Genomic DNA, 19570 nt, shown 5'->3' with positions numbered 1-19570 from the left:
AATCTCACATCTCATAATACATTCTAAACACTGAAAGGAATTCCTGTGGTACAATACCACTAAGACTTATGACAAGACAGTAGTACTAATCAGGGAAGGAAGGTGGGAGAAAAGAGAAACCGCAAGTAAGGAATCAAGTAAGAGTGCAAACAAGAAGACATTTGCTTTCAGTTCTGTGTTGGATTATTTGCTGTTCCCACTACTTAAACTATGCACTGGAACTAATTTGTTGTCCTTTGCTTACTTCTAAAGTGGGGGAACTTCCTGTGGAGACCAGCACTTGAGCTCTGTGGTTGAGCTAAATTGCTTCTTTGCTGTTGATTCCCTGGGGAAGGCTTTTTGTGCAGCTTGGATTTTAATCATTGACTTTATAGGACTTCTGGGTTTAGTGAAATCCAATGCACCTGGATTGTGTAGAAACTCTGATCTGGGCCTGAGTCTTTTCATCAAACTGCACCCCATGCAATTCTATATTCTTGACCAGTCTCCTCTGAGTGGTCCTACGCTGATTGGGGGGCAGATCAGCTGTCCTTGCTGTGCCCCAGTGTTCTCCCGGCGGGCCTGTCTCCCCACTGCCCATGCTGCAAACACTTCCCATGGGATGGGCCATGCTCTGGTCCCTTGTGATGACTCACTGGCCTCTGAGTGGCTCCTTTTTTCTCAGTTGTTGTGGCTCCTTGCTCCTATGTAGGTCCATGGGAACCCTGTTAGTGGTCTTGCTGGCCTGGGGGCTACCAAGGCCCTCTTTTCCCCTGCTACCTCCAAGTAACTCCATCTGAAGGGCTCAGCTGCAGCTTTTGCCGGCTCCTGCTCTGTGTGCTCAGCAGCACCAGCCTGGAAGTGATCAGGGCCTGAAACAGTCAGAGCAGTATTTTCTTTCTCTCGTCATGGTTTCTTTGCCCTTCATGTACTGTGTAGGTCTCCCCTCCTCTTCCTCTGAACTCTAGAGGCCCCAGCTTGGCTGTCATTGCTTTTTAATAGTTGTAAATTAGTTGATTTGTGTGAGAGAGTGACACTGTGTACCATCTCTTCCGCCATCTTGACCGGAAGTGCAAGTGGAAATTCTAGAACTGTGGAGGGCTTAGTTGTGGTGAGATTCCAGAAAAGTCTTCCTGTCCCAGTCCTGGGCTGCCCTAGACCTCAGATCCGATTTCCAGAGCCTGGGGTGACTGGGGATCCCCACACCTTAAAGGGACTCTCCAGAGTAACTGCCTTCCCTCCACGGCATTGGGAGGATGCGCCCCCCCCCACATACTTTAAATCATCTCTAGATTACTTATAATACTTAATATGAGGGTACATCAAAAAGTTGGTGGAAAAATGGAATTGAAAGATAGTATGAATCTTTCCATGAAGTTTTTGAAGTACTCTTGTACAATGTAAATGCTGTATAAATAGTTGTTATACTGTATTATTAAGGTAATATGACAAAAAATGTCTATACATGTTAAGTACAAACACAATTTTTTTAAAAAATATTTTTGATCTGCTGTTGGATGAGCCCGTGAATGCAGAACCTGTGGATACAGAGGGCTGACTGTATATATGTAGATATGAGGGGTCTTCAAAAAGTTCATGGAAAGATTCTTATTGATTTTCAATTCTCTTATTTTTCTATGAACTTTTTAAAGTACCCTCATGTACATGTATATGTACATATACCCTATTGTATGCATATTGTATGTTGTGTGTATATGTAAATATATGTGTGTATGTATATGTATGTGTGTGTGTGTGTGTGTGTGTGTGTGTGTGTGTGTGTGTGTGTGTGTGTGTGTGTGTGTGTGTGTGTGTGTGTGTGTGTGTGTGTGTGTGTGTGTGTGTGTGTATTATTGGTTCTGTTTCTCTGCAGAATCCTGACTAATTCAATAGTTAAAATTAAAAAGATAAATGCTAAGTGTTGGCAAGAATATATAGCAAATTTTTATACATTGGGTAGGAGTATAAAATGGCACAACCTCTTTGGAAAACAATTTGACAGTTATTTATGAAGTTAAACACTGCTGTGGATTGAATATTTCCCCCTAAAACTCATTGAAGTTTAAATTGTGTATCCCAAAATTCCAGGTATTGGAAACTTGACCCCCACTTTAACAGTGTTGAGAGAGTGGGAAATCTTATGATGATGATTTAAAGGTGGGGCCTTGGAGAGGTGATTGGATTGTAAGGGCCATGCCCTAGTTCATGGGCGTGGTCCTGAGGGTTTTAAAAGGAGAGCACGTGAGAGTCTCTCTCTCTCTCTTTGCTCTGCCATTTTCTGCCATGTGAGACTCCTGCATATGCTATAAAACCACCACCAAAGAAGAACATCACCAGATGTGTTCCCTGGACTTTGGACTTTCCAACCTCTGAAACTATAAGCAATAAATTTCTTTTTCTTATTTCATTTTCTTAAAGTTACTCAGTTCCATGTATTTTGTTATAAGCAACAGAAATGGCCTAATACAAACATACACGTAATTTATGACTCAGTGATTCTAATACTTAGTGTGTGCCCAAGGTAAATGAAAATATATGTCCACAGAACTGCATACAAATATTCATAGTTTTATTCATAATAAAACCAAATTAGAAACAACCCAAATGCTTATCAATAGGTGAGTAATCAAATAGTGATATATACCTATAATGGAATACTACTCTGCAATGAAAAGAAGCAAACTACACAGAACAAAATAAATAAATTTCAACTACATCATGGTAAGCAGAAGAAGCCAAGCACAGAACTACATCTTTGATTCATACAGAATGGTCAAGGAAGGATTGACTGAAAAGGGCGGTGGTTATGTGGGTATATATGTTGTCAAAACTCATCAGACTGTGCAAATGTTTGGCATTTATTTTATGTATATTGTACCTGAATAAAGTTAATTAAAAAAATCCCAAAAAAAGTTTTGGATTTTATAATATTATCACATTGCATTTCATCTCTTTAGTTTTTGTTTTAGAAAACATTTGTTTCATCAGTGCTGGAAACTAATCCCAATTTTTGTTATTTATGCCTATAGTAATGAGAAATTGTACTGAATTAGTGTGAAAAAACTTTCTTAAATGCCTTTTTGTATTACATATCAAAGCAATGATATTTATTGTACCATAATTGAGGCTTCAATTACACCACATGCAGAAAAACACTTCCTAGCTATATCATCAATTCTAATAACAATTTAAAAGTTTGCTGATACATACAGACATTGTGATCTATTCTCACGGATGTAAAGGCTAAATAGCAGTCATGCCACAAATCATACTTCAAAGGTTTTAAATTAGTTTTATTTTCCAAGAGGCACAATTTTAGGTTTATATAATTTAGTAAATAAAATAGTCTCTAAGAAAACACTTTATGAATTTTTCCAAAGCAAAATTAGACAATCAGCCAGGAGCATAATTCCGTGAACAACAATAATTTTTGTGAGTCCCCAAAAGAGAAAACTTGTGGTCAGAAAATAATCTTCAACTGTAGAATGAATAAAAAGTGATAAAAAAAATTCATGATGTCCTGATAGATATCCATTTTTAAAAAGTTCTTTTAAACCATTATACTTAGTATGATATAGTTTTATCCTCACACACACATGTATATAAATGAATAGCCAGTTCACACATATATAAAAATGAATACCTGAAACAAATTTTATGAATCAACTTTTTCTCTTTATGCAATGAACTCTGATAATTTGTTTCTTTGAGGTAAAGATGCTGCTTGGTCTGAAGTTTGATAAACACTGCTCTTGTTTAGGAGAGATTATTTGCAATTTCTTTAGAAGGCAAACCAGAGGAAATAGCAGCAGGAGAGAATTCAAGGGAAGAGAAGGAAGACATTTAGAATGTAAATAATAAATGTTAGACCCTGGAACTGATGGTCAGGGAGTATTCCAAGTGCCTTTATTATTTTTTTCTTTGTATGGCTGTAGTGGATTGAATTATGTTCCCCCAAAACCCATTGTGTCTCCCAAGTTTTATGTGTTAGAAACTTAGCCTCCACTGTGACTGTTAAGTGGGTAGGAAATCCTATTATGGTAATTGAAAGGTGGAGCCTTGAAGAGGTGATTGGATTGTAGGACCGTGCAGGAGTGAATGGATTAAAAATGGTGGTCAGGGGCATGGTTCTGAGGGCTTTAAAAGAAGAGAGTGTCTATCTCTCCCTCTCTCTGCTCCACCATTTTCACAATGTGATAACCTGCCATCATTATCACCACAACCAAGATCTTCGCCAGCTGTGTCCCTTGGACTTTGGACTTCCTAGCCTCAGAAACTATAAGCAATAAATTTCATTTTCTTTACAAATAACCCAGTTCCAAGTATTTTGTTATAAGCAACAGAAATGCACAGTGGCAGTGGCATAGTTTATTTAACCTAACACTATTTTTTTTAATTGAAACAATTGATTGTTCATATTTGTGGGGTACAGCATTGAATATCAATATGTGTGTACAATGTGTGATGCTCAAATCAGCATAATTATTATATTTATCATTACACAATGTAATCATTTTTGTGGCCCTTTACCAATTTCTCACTAACTCCTCTTTTCCTCCCCTTTCCCACCTCTGGTGTCCTCAATTCTGTTCTTTCCTTTTGAAAGTTCAGTGAAATATTGTGATTATTGTATCTTCCTTTATTTCTTTGATCCCACTTATGAGTGAGGGCATGCAATATTTCTTTTTCTATGCCTGACTTATTTCACTTAACATGATTTTCTCTAAGTTCATCCATGTTGCTACGAATGACAGAATTCCATTCTTTTTTATGGCAGAGTAGTATTCCATTGTGTAAATATACTACATTTTCCTTATCCAGTTGTCCACTGATGGACATTTAAGTTGGTTCCAACTCTTAGCTTTTGTAAATAGAGTTGTGATAAACATGGGAGTGCAGGTATCCTTTCGACATGATGATTTCCATTCCTTTGGGTATACATCCACCAACTGGATTGCTAGATTGTATGGCAGTTCTATCTGTAGTTGTTTGAGGAAATTCCATACTGTTTTCCATTATGGCTTCACTAATTTACAGTTACACCAATGGTGTAGGAGGGTTCCCCTTTCTCTGCATCCTTGCCAGCATTTGTTATTTTGTCTTTTTGATAATGGCCAGTCTAACTAGTGTGAGATGATATCTAAATGTGATTTTGATTTGCATTTCCATGATGCTTAGTGGTGTTGAGCTTTTCTTCATGTATCTGTTGGCTATTTGTATATCTTCTTTTGAGAAATACCTGTTGAACTCCCTTGTCCATTTTTTAATCAGGTTACTTGTTTTTTTACTAAGTTGTTTGTGTTCCTTGTATAGTCTGGATATTAATCCCTTGTCAGATTCATAGTTTGCAAATATTTTCTCGCATCCTGTATGTTGTCTTTTTGCTCTGATAATTGTTTCTTTTGCTTGGCAGAAGCTTTCAGTTTGATATCATCCCATTTGTTTATTTTTTATTTTGTTGCCTGAGCTTTTGGGGTCTTATTTGTAAAGTCTTTGCCCAGTCCTATTTCCTGAAGTGTTTCTCCTATATTTTCTTCTAGGAGTTTTATAGTTTTCAGATCTTATATTTCAGTCTTTAATCCATTTTGAGTTGATTTTTATGTATGGTGAGAGAGCTGGATCTAGTTTCATTCTTCCACATATGGATATCCAGTTTTCCCAGCACCATTTGTTGAAGAAGCAGTCTTTTCCCCCATGCATGTTCTTGATGCCTTTGTTAAAGATTAGTTGGCTTCAGTATGTGGGTTGTTTCATTAGTCAACTCTACTTTGTTTCATTAGTCTGAGTGTCTGTTTTATTACCAGTACCATGCTGTTTTGGTTACTACAGCTTGTAGTATAAATTGAAATTAGTTAGTGTTATGCCTCTGGCTTTATTTTTTTTGCTCAGGATTGCTTTGTTTATTCTGGGTTTTTTGTTTTTCCACTTGAATGTTAGGATTTTTTTCTATTTCTGTGAAGAATATCATTTGTATATTGACGGGGATCATGTTGAATGTGTAGATTGCTTTGGGTAGTATGGACATTTTAACAATGTTAATTCCTCCAATCTAAGAGCATGGAATGTCTTTCCATCTTTTTGTGTTCTCTTCAATTTTTTTCAGCAGTGATTAGTAGTTCTCATTGTAGAGATCTTTCACCTCCTTTGGTAAATTTATTCTTAGGTTTTTTTTTTTTTTTGATGACTATTAAAATAGGCTTGCTTTCTTGATTTCTTTTTCTGTTAGTTTGTTATTGGAGTATAAAAATGCCACTGATTTTTGCATGTTGCATTTGTATCCTGTTTTATTGAAATTGTTTATCAACTCTAGAATTTTTTTGGGAGATTCTCTAGGTTTTTCTATATATAGGATCATGTGATTGGAAAACAGGGATACTTTGACTTCATGTTTTCCAATCTGAATGCCCTTTATTTCTTTCTCTTGCCTGATTGCTCTAGCTTGTACTTCTAATATTATGTTAAATAGAAATGATGAGAGTGGGAATCCTTGTCTTATTCCTGTTCTTAAAGGAAAAGCTGAAAGCTTTTCATTCAGGATGATATTGGCAGTGAGTTTGTTGTATATGGCTTTTATTGTAATGAGATACTTTCCTTCTCTTCTTAATTTGCTGAAATTCTTTATCATGAAGGGAAGTTTAATTTTGTCAGATGGTTTTTCAGCATTTATTGAGATAATTATATGTTTTTTTTCCTTCATTTTGTTGATGTGGTGTATCACATTTTTTGAGTTGCATATGTTGAACCATCCTTGCATTACTGGGATGGATTCCACTTGATCATGGTGTATAATTTTTTTGATGTGTTGGTGTATTCTGATTGCTAATATTTTGTTGAGGATTTTTCTGTCTATGTTTATCAGAGTTATTGGCCTGACTCAGGATCGCGCTGTGTCCCGACACGGGTGCTCCATTCCCGCCGCCATTTTCCCTCCTTTCCCAGAGTTATTGGCCTGTAGTTTTCTTTTTTTGTTGTATCTTTGTCTTGTTTTGGTGTCAGAGTGATGCTAGCTTCATAGAATGAGTTTGGGGGAATGGCTTCTCTTTCACATAGGTATTGATTCCTTTGTAAAGATTTGGTAGAATTCAACAGTGAAGCCATTCAGTCCTGGGCTTTTCTGATTTGGAGACTGTTTATTACTGATTCAATCTGATTGCTTGTTATTGGTCTGTTCAGGTTTTCTATTTCTTCTTGGTTCAGTCTTGGTAGCTCATGTGTATCCAGAAATTTATCCATTTCCTCCAGGTTTTCAAATTTATTAGAATATAGTTGTTTATAGTAGTCTCTAGTGATTCTTTGTATTCCTATGGCATTGGTCGTAATGTCTCCTTTTTCATTTCTAATTTTTGCTTTTTGGGTCTTCTCTCTTCTTTTTTTTGTTAAACTAGCTAATGGTATATCTGTTTTGTTTATCTTCACAAAAAAACAACTTTTTGTTTCATTAATCTTTTGTATCTTCTGTTGGGTCTCTGTTTAATTTAGTTCTGCTCTGATTTTACTTCTGTCTACTAATTTTGGAATTGGCTTGTTCCTATTTTTCTAATTCTTTGACGTGAAGCATTTATTGTTTGTTTGAAATCTTTTCATTCTTTTGATGTAAGTATTTATTGTGATAAACCTCCCTTTTGCAGTATCCTACAGGTTTTGGTATGGTGTGTTTTCATTTTCATTAGTTTCATGCAACTTTTTGATTTCCTGTTTCATTGCTTCTTGGACCCATATGTTGTTCTGGAGCATGTTGTTTAGTTTCCATGTATTTGTTTGGTTTCCAGAGTTTCTCTTGTTACTGATATCTAGTTTTAGTCCATTATGTTCTATAAAGATACCTGAAATTATTTCAATTTTTGTAAATTTGTTGAGGCTTGATTTGTGACCTAACAAGGTCTATCCTGTAGAACATTCCACGTGCTAATGAGAGGAATGTATCTTCTGTAGTCATTGGGTGAAATGTTCTATAGATATCCATGAGGCCCAATTGAACTAAAGTGTAGTTTAAATCTTGTCTTCTCCGTTATTTGTTGCCTAGCTGATTTATCCAATGCTGAGAGAGGGGTATTCAGGTCCCCAACTATTATTGTATTGGCATCTATCTCTTTCTTTAGATCTAACAGTATTTGCTTTATATATCAAGGTGATCTGGTGTTGAGTGCATATGTATTTATGATTGTTATGTCTTCTTGATAGATAGGTCCTTTTATCATTATTTAGTGGCCCTCTTTGTCTCTTTTTATGGTTTTTAGTTTAAAGTCTATTTTATCAAGTTTGAGAATAACTACTCCTGCTTGTTTTTTGTTTCCATTGGCACAGTATATCTTTTTATATTCCTTCACTATTAGTCTGTGCATGTCTTTGTGGATGAGGTGAGTATCTTGAAGACAGCATATAGTTGGGCCTAGTTTTTTAACTTAATCAGTCAGTCTGTGTCTTTTGAATGGGGAGTTTAATCCATTTACATTTAGGGTTGTTATTGAGAGGTATTGCCTTACTCCTAGCATTTTATTGACTTTTGTTTGGATATTTTCAATACCGTTCATTCCTTTCATCTCCTTTCATTGTTTGTCTTTGATGTTTGTTGGTTTTTGAGGTGGTAGGAGTTAATTTCTTTCGCTTTCTCATTTGCATTTTTGTTTTACCAGTGGATTTTGTTCTTTCTTGTGTGTTCATGGTAGTGATTATTATTTTTCAGATTCCAGATGCAGGACTCCTTTGAGGATTTCTTGTATGACTGGTTGTATGGAAGTGAACTCCTGCAGTTTTTGTCTGGGAAATACATTATTTCTCCCTCATTTCTGAAGAGTAGCCTTGGTAGGTATAGTTCTTGGCTGGCAGGTTTTTTTTTTTTCTTTTAGCATTTTGAATATATCATCTTGTAGAGTTTCTGTTGAGAAGTCTGCTGTTAGTCTGATGGGGAACCCCATATAGGTGTCTTGATACTTTTCTTTTTCTGCTTTTAGGATTCTCTCTTTGAGCTTTGCCAGTTTGACTCTAATGTGTCTCTGAGAACATCTTTTGGATTGAATCTGTTTGTGGGTCTTTGATCCTCCTGGATCTAAAGGTCTGTGTCTCCCCATACACCTGGGAAGTTTTCCATTATTATTTAATTGAATAGGGTTTCAATTCCTTTCCTTTCTCCTCTCCTTCTGGAACACCCATTATTTGGATGTTTGAGTACTTAAGGTTATCTGCTAGCTCTCTTACAATTTCTTCATTTAAATATTTTTTTTCCTTTTTTTGTTCACCTGAGTTATTTCAAAAAGACCATCTTTGAGATTAGAAATTCTTTCTTCTGCTTGCTGTAACCTTCTGCTTAAGCTCTCAGCTGTGTTTATTTTGTTGAATGATTCCTTCAGTTCCAGGAATCCTGCTACATTCTTTTTTTAAGGTATTAATGTCTTTCTAAATTTCCTCCTTCATATCCTGGATTTTTTTCCCTCTTTTCATTGTGTTGACTGAGTCTTCCCATATCTCATTGAACTTCCTTAAGATTGTTGCTAGGAGTTCCTTTTCAGTCATTTCAAGGGTTTCCTGCTGTGTGGGGTATGGTACTTGAGAATTACTGTATTCCTTGGTGGTGTCATATTTTCTTGTTATTTATTTATTTATTAATTTTTTATTTTTAGTGTCTCTATGTTTGCCCATCTGGTAGAGCAGTTGCTTCTTCTATTACTCTGGAGTAGGCTGTGAGGAGAAAGACTTCCTCTTTCTTTTCCTGGTTCCGCTGGTGAATCTCCTTGTGTCAGTGAAATCAAGTGGGCCACAGGCTACCTTCATGATGGCCTTGGCTGCTGCTGTGGTGATGAGCTGCCTTATGGTGGCGGTAGTTATCATGGTGGCTGTGGTGAATGTTCTTGACTAACAGCATTTAGCTGTTAATGTTAATGTTGTCAGACTAACAGCAGACTTCTCAACAGAAACACCTGTGCAGAAATGGTGTTTGCCACATGCTCCTGCCTCTGTCAAGCTGGGGAGGCTGCCTGCGGCTCCTGCTGAGGTCCCTGGGCATGCTTCTGACTTCTCCAAGAATCTTTGGAAGGATGATTAACAACTTGTCTAGGATAACTTTCAATTATAGACTTATCCCAAAATGGTAGATAAACCAAATGGTCTTCTGAGTTACTTACAGTACCAAAAAATATTCTGGACCTTCCATTTATTTAGTGACTCATGGTGAATAGACAATTCTGCTTTTTAATTATTTCCTAATGGTTGCAGTCATAATTGGTTTTGTTGTTTCAGGATTTTATCTGCCCTAGAATGTATTCATTTTATCTTTGATAATATAATTTGATATAACTATCACAGTATGAATATTTACTTTCAAACAAGAGTTTTAAAACATATTCAGAAATTCTGTTTAAGTATAAGATACATAACTATTGGTCATTAATATTAAAATTAAAAGGGTAAAAGAATAGGATTTTTATCTAAATAATTATATATAATATTTTATCCAGTAAGTAAAAGTGTATTAGAAGTCATAGTTTAATTTTCATCTTGATTATTGATTTTTAAGGATATTTTGACCATGTCCTACATTGCATCTCTACTTTCTTTCCTCTTTTATGTTGACACTTTTAGTGTCCTTGGTAGCCCTGCCTATAAATCTATTATAAACTGCTTAGGAACCATTAATAACTATTTTGATATTCTAAACCATACTTGTGCCAAAACATTGTTTAATAAGCTAATTGTGACTTTTCCCAATAGTACATTATTATCTTTTGATATAACACATTTCCAGAAGATAAATATCCCTAACTTGCCACCTATTTGGACATGAATTGGTTATTAGAAAGTAATAGTCTTTTTGGTCCAGTGCTAATAGTTGTTATAATAATGTTATGAATCAGAGCCTGTGTAGTAAATTTTGTCCCTGTTTTACTTAGCCATAAAATTGATAAGGATTAAATACAAGGGCATTCCAAACAAGTGAGGTTCCTCTCATAAAACTAAAGTGACAACTTAAAGAATAGCACAGACCTTCAAATTAATCATGCAAAGTGAGACAGTATAATCATTATGTCCTATGAATGTTTTAGAGGTGAAATCAGAACAATGGAAGTCAGGTGGTAAATGTTCTAGGCCAGCTGCATTATTATTTTCATGTACACTGTTGTCTAGCCTTTTCCCTCTCTGAAAAAACTCAGTTCTACTTTTAAAAATTTTTAAATAATTTTTATTTATTGTTTGGTGACTGGGCAGAATGGGGATCCAAACCCTTGACCTTGGTGTTACCAACACCACATTCTACCTAACTGAGCTAACCAGCCTCCTTCATTTTTAAAGAAAAGATTATGCATGGGTGTTGGGAAAATAGAATAGTTTAATCAGGTCCCCTCACCTTAGGTCCAGTTGGGTGTGGTGCAGCACATTCTTTGTAAACAAATTGTGTGTGTGTGTGTGTGTGTGTGTGTATGTGTGTGTGTGTGGAGTTAGTGCACATGCAGTGCCAATGTATCTTTTTAGTTTTGTTGCTATTCTGGTGTGTTCTAGAGTTGTGTGGAGCAGTGGCCCTGAACTGCTGGATGGCAGAGAGCTCACATCTAAAAATAGAGCATGTTTACTTTTCAGGCAGCTGCTCAGTTTTTCTTTGGACTTTGCTGGTAGCAGTTGAGTTTCTGAGTTCTCTTTGGACTGCCTAGCTCCTAGACATATGAGTGCAGAAATAAAGACTACTCCTTCTTCAACCAAGACTCCAAGGACCTTTTTTCCAGTTACCTAGCTTGTAGACCTGTGTGTGAAGGATTTGTTACCCAGTCTGGACAATAGGCATGAGGGGTCTGCGAGTTCTATACACAGCACTAGCTCTACAATGGGTGACTTGATATTTTTCTAATTATATAACTCTGGTTCTTAGTCCCTCCTTAGTATGTAAATAGTTGAAATAAATGAAGGAAATCTATTTCAAGGTTACTGTAGAGTTAGATGAATTTGTCCCTCCATATATTGAGTAGAAAGGCCTGTTCTTAAAACACAAAGGCTAAACAGACAATTCACCAAAGAAGATAAACAGATGCCAAATAAACATAACAAAAGATGCTCAACATCAAATGTTATTAAAGAATTGCAAATTAAAATAAAGAGATACCATTACATATTAAAACAAAGAGATACCACTACATATCTATTAGAAAGGCCCCAAATCAGAACAAGCAAATGCTTTTGAGGATGTGGAGCAACAGGAACTCTTGTGCATTGCTAGTGAAATGCAAAATGGTACAGCCACTTTTGAAGACAATTTGGCAGTTTCTTACTAATCTAAACATACTCATACCATATGATTCAGCAATTGCCCTCCTTGGTATTTACCCAAACGAGTTGAAAACGTATGTCTACACAAAAACCTGCACATGGATATTTATAGCAGCATTATTCATAATTGCCAAGACTTAGAAGCAATCAAGATGTCCTTCAGTAGGTAAATGGATAAATAAACTGTGGTAGATACAATGAAATATTACTCAGTACTAAAAAGAAATGAGCTATCAAACCATGAAAAGACACCGAAGAACCTTAAATGCATATTACTAAGGGAAAGAAGCCAATCTGAAAAGGTTACATAGTGTATGATTCCAACTATACGACAACCTGGAAAAGGCGAAACTATACAGACAGCAAAAAGATCAGTGTTGCAGAGAGTTAGTGGGGAGGGAGGCTTGAATAGGCAGAGCACAGGGAATTTTTAGGGCAGTGAAACTATTGTGTATGATACTATAATGATGGATAAATGTCATTATATATTTGTCAAAACCCATAGAAAGTACACTAAGAGTGAATTGTAATGTAAACTATAATCTTTGGATGATGATGATATGTCAATGTAAGTTCATTTATAACAAATGTATTACTCTGGGGGGTGGGGGTGAGGGGCAGGATGTTGATGGTTGGGGAGCCTGTATGTGTATGCATTTTGCTGTGAGCCTAAAACTACTTTAGAAAGATAGTCTATTTAAGAAAACACAAAGAAATCACATGGAATTATTTTAACAATTAAAAAAAAATATTTAAATTTCTACAGTCGAGTGGTGGCCTGCTTGGGAAGTCCTAAGGTTGGGAACCCCATGAATAGTGTCCAATCTTTGTATGCTGAAGGGGCTCTTGATGTATGACAAGAAGTGGAGGTGCGCAGTCTTGCAACTAACAAAGACTGTGTGTGGGGTTGTTTGATCAAATGTCCATGGATAGATTTGGTTCAAATACCTCATATTTGGAATGACTTACTCTCTCTTCCACATGCAACCTTCCCTGGCTTATAATAAGCATAGAGTCCTGCACTGGCTTGTCCATAGACTAGTGAAGTTTGTCCCTATCTTGAGAGGACTTGAACACAATTTGATAGACTGTTACCAGTTGAGGAAGATTACCCTACACCTATCCCACGAGCAGTCAACTCTTCATTTATTTAACAAATACATATTTAGCTATTCCTAGCTTTTGAAGAGGGAATTTGATAAATTCTTCAAGGCAATTAAAAGGCCCAGGGCCCATGTGAAACTGTGGCTGTACCTGGGACATCTTCCCTGGGCTGTCCTGATGGGCTTGGGCTGGGGCCTTAGAAATACAGCTTCTACAAATACATCCCCCTTTTCAGACTTAAAAATAAGAATAGTTAAATACAAGTAACAAGCCAGCAATTTTAAGAATGAATTAATGAATGCTACTTAATTGACTTCTTGTTAGAAAAATAAAACTCCTTGGCATGCTACTAAAGGTAGGTCAGTAATGTTACCTTGGAATAACAGTGCCATGTGTTGATACTCTATCACAGAGGCCCAGGATATCAATTTATTAAAGTATGATAATTCTGATTTAAAATGAGCAAAATGTTACTCTACAAGAAGCAAGTTTATGTAGTGGGGTTGAAATTTATACACAATGTACGTGGTCAATAAAAGTTATCTTTATTTTCTAGGGACCCCAAACTTTTCTGATGGGGGAGAGAACAAACTTAATCTTACCAAATAAAGGTAGGTTCAGGTTTGATATGGTCTGTTTAGTGTTATCAAAGTGTATTACAGGCAATAGTCAAGTCAAAGTACAAATATGATATCAGGGTTATTATTCTACTCTCTCCAGGTACCTCTTCCCATGAAGACTGTGCAGTGAGAAATTGATGGGACCTTACTGTGGAGGGCTGGGAGTATGTCCTCCCTGATTTTTGTGGTATGGTTAGTCTGGGCTGACCTTGGGTGCTGTGAACTGGTGTCCCCTTAGATGTGACTTGCTTTTTTTGTTTTTGGAATCACTTGGATAGCTGCTGCTGAAATCCATGATTGCTGCCATTTATTTTGGTCACAAAGTTTCTGTATTCTGGAGCCCCTTCCTATTGACCCCTAGTCTCAGATGGTCTGCTGTTCTCTCTGTATCTCCACCCAGTCCTCCACCCAGGAACTCCTAAGCCTCCTGCACAGCATTTACATGCACTGTGGGCTCAGGAGGGTATTTTATCTACTGTTTTAGTCAGGGTTTCTCAAGAAAAACAAAATTAATAGGATATGTGTATATATAAAAAAATAAAAAAAGATTTGTAAGGAATCTACTCACATGATGTGGGGACTGGCAAGTTGCAATTTGTGAGGCTGGCCAGCAGACTGGAGACCCAGGGAAGAGTTAATGTTATAGTCCTGAGTCTGAAGAGAGCAGAGAGGCAAAATTCCTTCCTCTTTAAAGGACCTCAGTCTTATATCTTATGGCCTTCCACTGATTGGCCCACCCATATTATAGAAGGTATTTTGCTTTACTCAAAGTCTACTGATCTAAATGTGACTCATGTCTAAAAAATACTTTCATAGCAATGTCTATACTGATGTTTGATCGAACAACTGGACACCATAGCTTAGCCAAATTGACACATAATATTAACCATAATATGTATCTAGAATAGCTACTTCTATCAGACTTCGCTGCCCTACTGCTGACTTCCTGTGCCGAACAAGGTGATTGAGAATGGCACAAGTTGTTTGCTGTTAAATTCTCTCTGAAACCTATCTAGGGCTACGTTAGAATTCTTATACTCCAGTACACTTGTTCTCTTTGGTTGAGACCCTGGGAATTAGATAGAATAGATCCCTCCTCTAGGACCTAAATAACCCTTATATTATCTTGTCCTGTCTGAATCCTTATTCTTAGCATTTCAGAATGTCACCTATTTTTTCCTTCACAATAGAAACTTCCTTTATACTATATTTTTCATTATTTCTACACCATAACGCTTCGATCTGAGTCAGCCAGGCTTGGCTCTTAATATGTAAAGCAATAGTTTTGAAATGTAGAAAACCTGTTTCTTAACAAAGTTAGGGTAAGAGAAAATTTGGCTTCACTTTTTTACTTTGGGAGTCAAAAAGCAGAATATATTAATTCTGTATTCTATAAAAGTCCCAATTCTTTGGACAATAGGTTAAAAAAAGATCACACACAATAAAGTTAGCAAAAACAACAATAATAACAACAACACTTTAATCTGTTTAAAAATACATTTTCCCTGTTGCACAGCAATTATGCACTAGATTCTTAGAGATTCAAAGAGAGTTTTATAGGGTAGTTGAAGACCTTTTGTAAGAAGATAAATAGCAATATAAGGAAGTATAAACTCAGTGACAAATAGTATAAACAGTAGTTCAGAGGAGGAAGCAATTAAAAAAACACATTATTTCCTGCCCTCTTACAAAAAACTATGAAACTATGAGTGATCTTTGGCTTCAGCTCTTCAGCGGAGATGGGCCTGAAATGCATCTGAGATCCTCACCTGAATAATAAAATAATTGTTAGAAAAATTTCATATTGTTTCTCATTCTAATTCATGGTACATATAAGAAGATATTCATGTCTGTTTAATCATCACTTTTGGAAACTTAACTTATTCATTTATGATATTTAATGCAATTTTTACAATCTGAGTGATAACAAAAAAATCTGCTCTGACCAGGTCAGCTAAATTGTAGTGCCTTGGGAGATCTGGGATGAGTCAGTAGTCACGTCCACATGTGCTGGAAAATGTTATCTTAAGACCATTGTTACTTAGAGACAGACATCATGGCACCAGAAAGTCATAAAATAACCTTGCACGCTTCTTGTAATCCTTATCCTAGATCCCTGCATGTAGGATGTAATCTAGTAATAATCCCAAATCTATATGTCATGTACAACGAATAAAAAAACTGATGAAGGGATTAGTTGGGGTTGACTCTTTCGCACCGTCATTTGATTCTTCCCCCTTCTTGTAGTTATAAATTGCTATACTCTGCTGGTGCTCTTTGGAGAGCATTTTTTGGGATGACCTGACCTATGTGTTTCCTGATTACAGTTGTCATATTGGGTCAATAAGTCTTATACCTTGTATGTTTGGCCTCAGTTTCTTTTAGGTCAATGTGGCTATAATCCCTCCCTCCTACAAATATATATATATCTGAGTCTCCTCTTCAGCCAAATAAGCCTGTTGTTTGTATTCTTTGTATGTCCTACAGTTTTGAGCACAGGTAGGCATGTAGTAGGTGTTCAATGAATCTTTCTTGGATGGAATTCTGTGGGAAAAAAGTATGTTACTTAGTATTGCAAAAATTATTCTACATCTTTCTTTTTTCTTCAACACTGAATCCTCAACATTGTTTATCTTATCCAGATTGACTAGCTGGTAAGAAATATGGATATGGGAGGAAAAGTGTGAAATCTGCAGTTTATAGAAGTTTGTGTGATTTAGAATTTTTAAATAGTGAGGTGGTGTGATATTGTCAAATACATGTTTGGTCTTCTTCCTGTCTACTGGCATACAACTCCTAAAATCCTCGGAGTCTCCAAAGTGATAACCGTTTTTTTGGTATGCTAATAAATCGGCTGATGGCTGACAACTATTACATAGCTTCAGGATGGGGACTGATCACCAGAAAGACCAAGGCAGGATTAGAGGGTTAAGACTTTCAGCCCCACCCCTCCTACCTCCTTGTAGGGGAGAAGTGCTGAACGTTAAGTTGATCAACAGTGACTGAGATTTAATCAATCATGTCTATGTAACGAAGCTTCCATACAAACCCAGAAGGACTGGGTTCAGAGAGCTTCTGGATAGTGGAGCATGTGGAGGTTCCTGGAGGATGGTGCCCCTGGGCATGGCATCTAAGCTCCACACTCCTCCCCCCATACCTCACCCTATTCCTCTTTGCATCTGGATCCTTTGTAATATCCTTTATAATAAACTGGCAAACTTAAGTAAGTGTTTCCCTGAGTTCTGTGAGCACTTCTATCAAACTAATCAAACCCAGAGAGGGAGACATGGGAACCCCAATTATAGCCAGTCAGTCAGAGCACAGGTAAAATAACCTGGGGCTTGTGATTGGCATCAGAAATGGGGGTCGTGTTGTGGAACTGAATCCTCACTCTGTGTCAGAATTGAATTGAATCAGAGGACACCCAGCTGGTGTCCACTGCAGAATTCATTGATTGCTTGGTGTGTGGAGAAAAGCCCCCACAGATCTGGTCACAGAAGTCTTCTGTGTTGATTATTATTTTGTTAGAACACAGGAAAAACTGTTTATTCTTCTCAGATGGTGCTATAGATTGGATGCTCCCCTCAAACTCACTGAAGCTTAAATCCCACTGTGACTGTTGAGGATGGGAAATCTTATTATGGTAATTGAAAGGTGGGTCCTTGAAGATGTGATTAGGTTCTAGGACCATGCGGTGGTAAATGGATTAAAATGGTCAGGAGCATAGTTCTGGGGGCTTTAAAAGAAGAGCACATGAGAAGTTCTCTCTCTCTGCTCTGCCATTTTCTGCCATGTGAGACCCCTGGATCACTGTCACCACCACCAAGACCCTCACCAGATATATTCCCTGGATTGGCCTTCCCAGCCTCTGAAACTGTGAGCAATAAATTTTGTTTTAGTATAAATCACCCCGTTCCAGGTATTTTGTTATAAGCAACAGGAACAGACTAATACAGATGGCAAAGTGCCTTTCTATGTTTAAAAATTGTGAACTTAGAACTTGTCATGTGATCAACAAATTACGAAGCCTGATCATATAGAAATAAAATATAGTGCTGAATCAAATACATGTATAGAGCTAATCTAACATTTATCTCATTTTAAGTAGCATCGGGCTAAGATACATATTAGGTAACTGTAAATAGTTACAACAAAAACCAAAAACCCTGTTAAAGTGATTTTTAAGCAGCCAAGTTAAGCATTTCTGGGACAGAGGGTGGAAAAGATGACCTTGGGGCGGCTGAGAGGGAGATAAACTGTTCTTTCATGAGCAGGTGCACAGTGCCCTTTTGTTGTCTTGATTGTGGGTTAGTTCATTAGCCTCCCGAGGTGATCTCATGGCTCGTAGGATATGAGAAGTAGTTCTTTCCAAAAGGCCAGTAGCTTTCCTTAAATGAGTCTATTAAATTTCTGTACTTCCACATACTCGGCAGCACCAGAGCCTGAGTATTTAGATTCTCTCTTCCTACAGAAGAGAGCAGCTACCACCACGTGAGTGATAAGGCTGTTCTGCTAATACAGCCACGAACGTATTAGCAGAGATTGGCCTGTTTGTTCTGTAATCATTCGTCAGTCTGAACGCTGCCCCACTTCCCTTCATCTGCCGCTGGTGTTGCTCTTGCCCCGAAGCTCACCATTCATTATATTCCTTTTTCTTTTCCTCTCTGAGGAATCCCATTGCTGGTTGCTCCCATCAGTACATTTATGTAAAATTCTTCTGAAATATTACAGGAAAGGGAGCTGATGACATCTATGTCTTGTTGGCATGAATTTCTATCCGTTTCACTCCTCATGTCAGGAAATACTGTGTATGAGGCCCATCCGAAATAACTGCTCAGACAGTGTGGTTTCCGAGAACAGCAACAACAACTTTTCTTGCTAATCCCCACAAAAACAGAAAATGATATTCTGGGCAAAAACACCTCTACTTGGCTGATTTCTTGACATCCTCATACCCTTTTAATTTCCAGAAAATCCTTCTTTAAGGGAAGGTGGGATGATCAAAAATGTCACTCAGAAAATGCAATTAATGATTTTCCTGCCTCAGCAGCTTTAAAATTACACACTAGCCTGAACTCGTTTTCTCAGCATATCTTACAAGCTTTCGGATCCTCTTGACCAATCCATATTTTTATAGTGCTGGAGTCTCTACAATAGGATAGTCCTAAATGGGTTTACTTAAGACAATCTTATTTTGCTTCTGATGCCTTCCTGAGGTTATCTCCTTATGGATACACATCCATCAAAGTTTTTACTGTGATATTTCCTGTGAAATTACAGCCCTCAGCACATAGCTTTAGGTTGGTTCTGATCAGTGCACTAAAACTGTAAGAAAGATAACTGAAAAAAAAAAAATGGAGTTCACAGTCTTCTTTTTATATAAACATAATAGGATAAAATTACCTGCAGGGCCATTTTTATCCGGTATTCTCCCACTGTGTCAAATTCAGCTATATTGGACATGGAAGACGAAAGGTGTAAAATGGTGACCATTTTTCTAAAAGCCATTTCTCTGGGTATCTCAGTGGTAGTCTCCAAGGTATATAGCAATCCTTTTTTTTTTTTTTTTTTTTTTTTTTTTTTTTTTTTTTTTTTGACCACAAACGGATCACAACCCC

The sequence above is a fragment of the Galeopterus variegatus genome, unplaced genomic scaffold (genome assembly GCF_000696425.1).
Source record: "Galeopterus variegatus unplaced genomic scaffold, G_variegatus-3.0.2 Scaffold172, whole genome shotgun sequence".
Classification (NCBI taxonomy): domain Eukaryota; kingdom Metazoa; phylum Chordata; class Mammalia; order Dermoptera; family Cynocephalidae; genus Galeopterus; species Galeopterus variegatus.
This window is presented reverse-complemented; position numbering follows the sequence as displayed.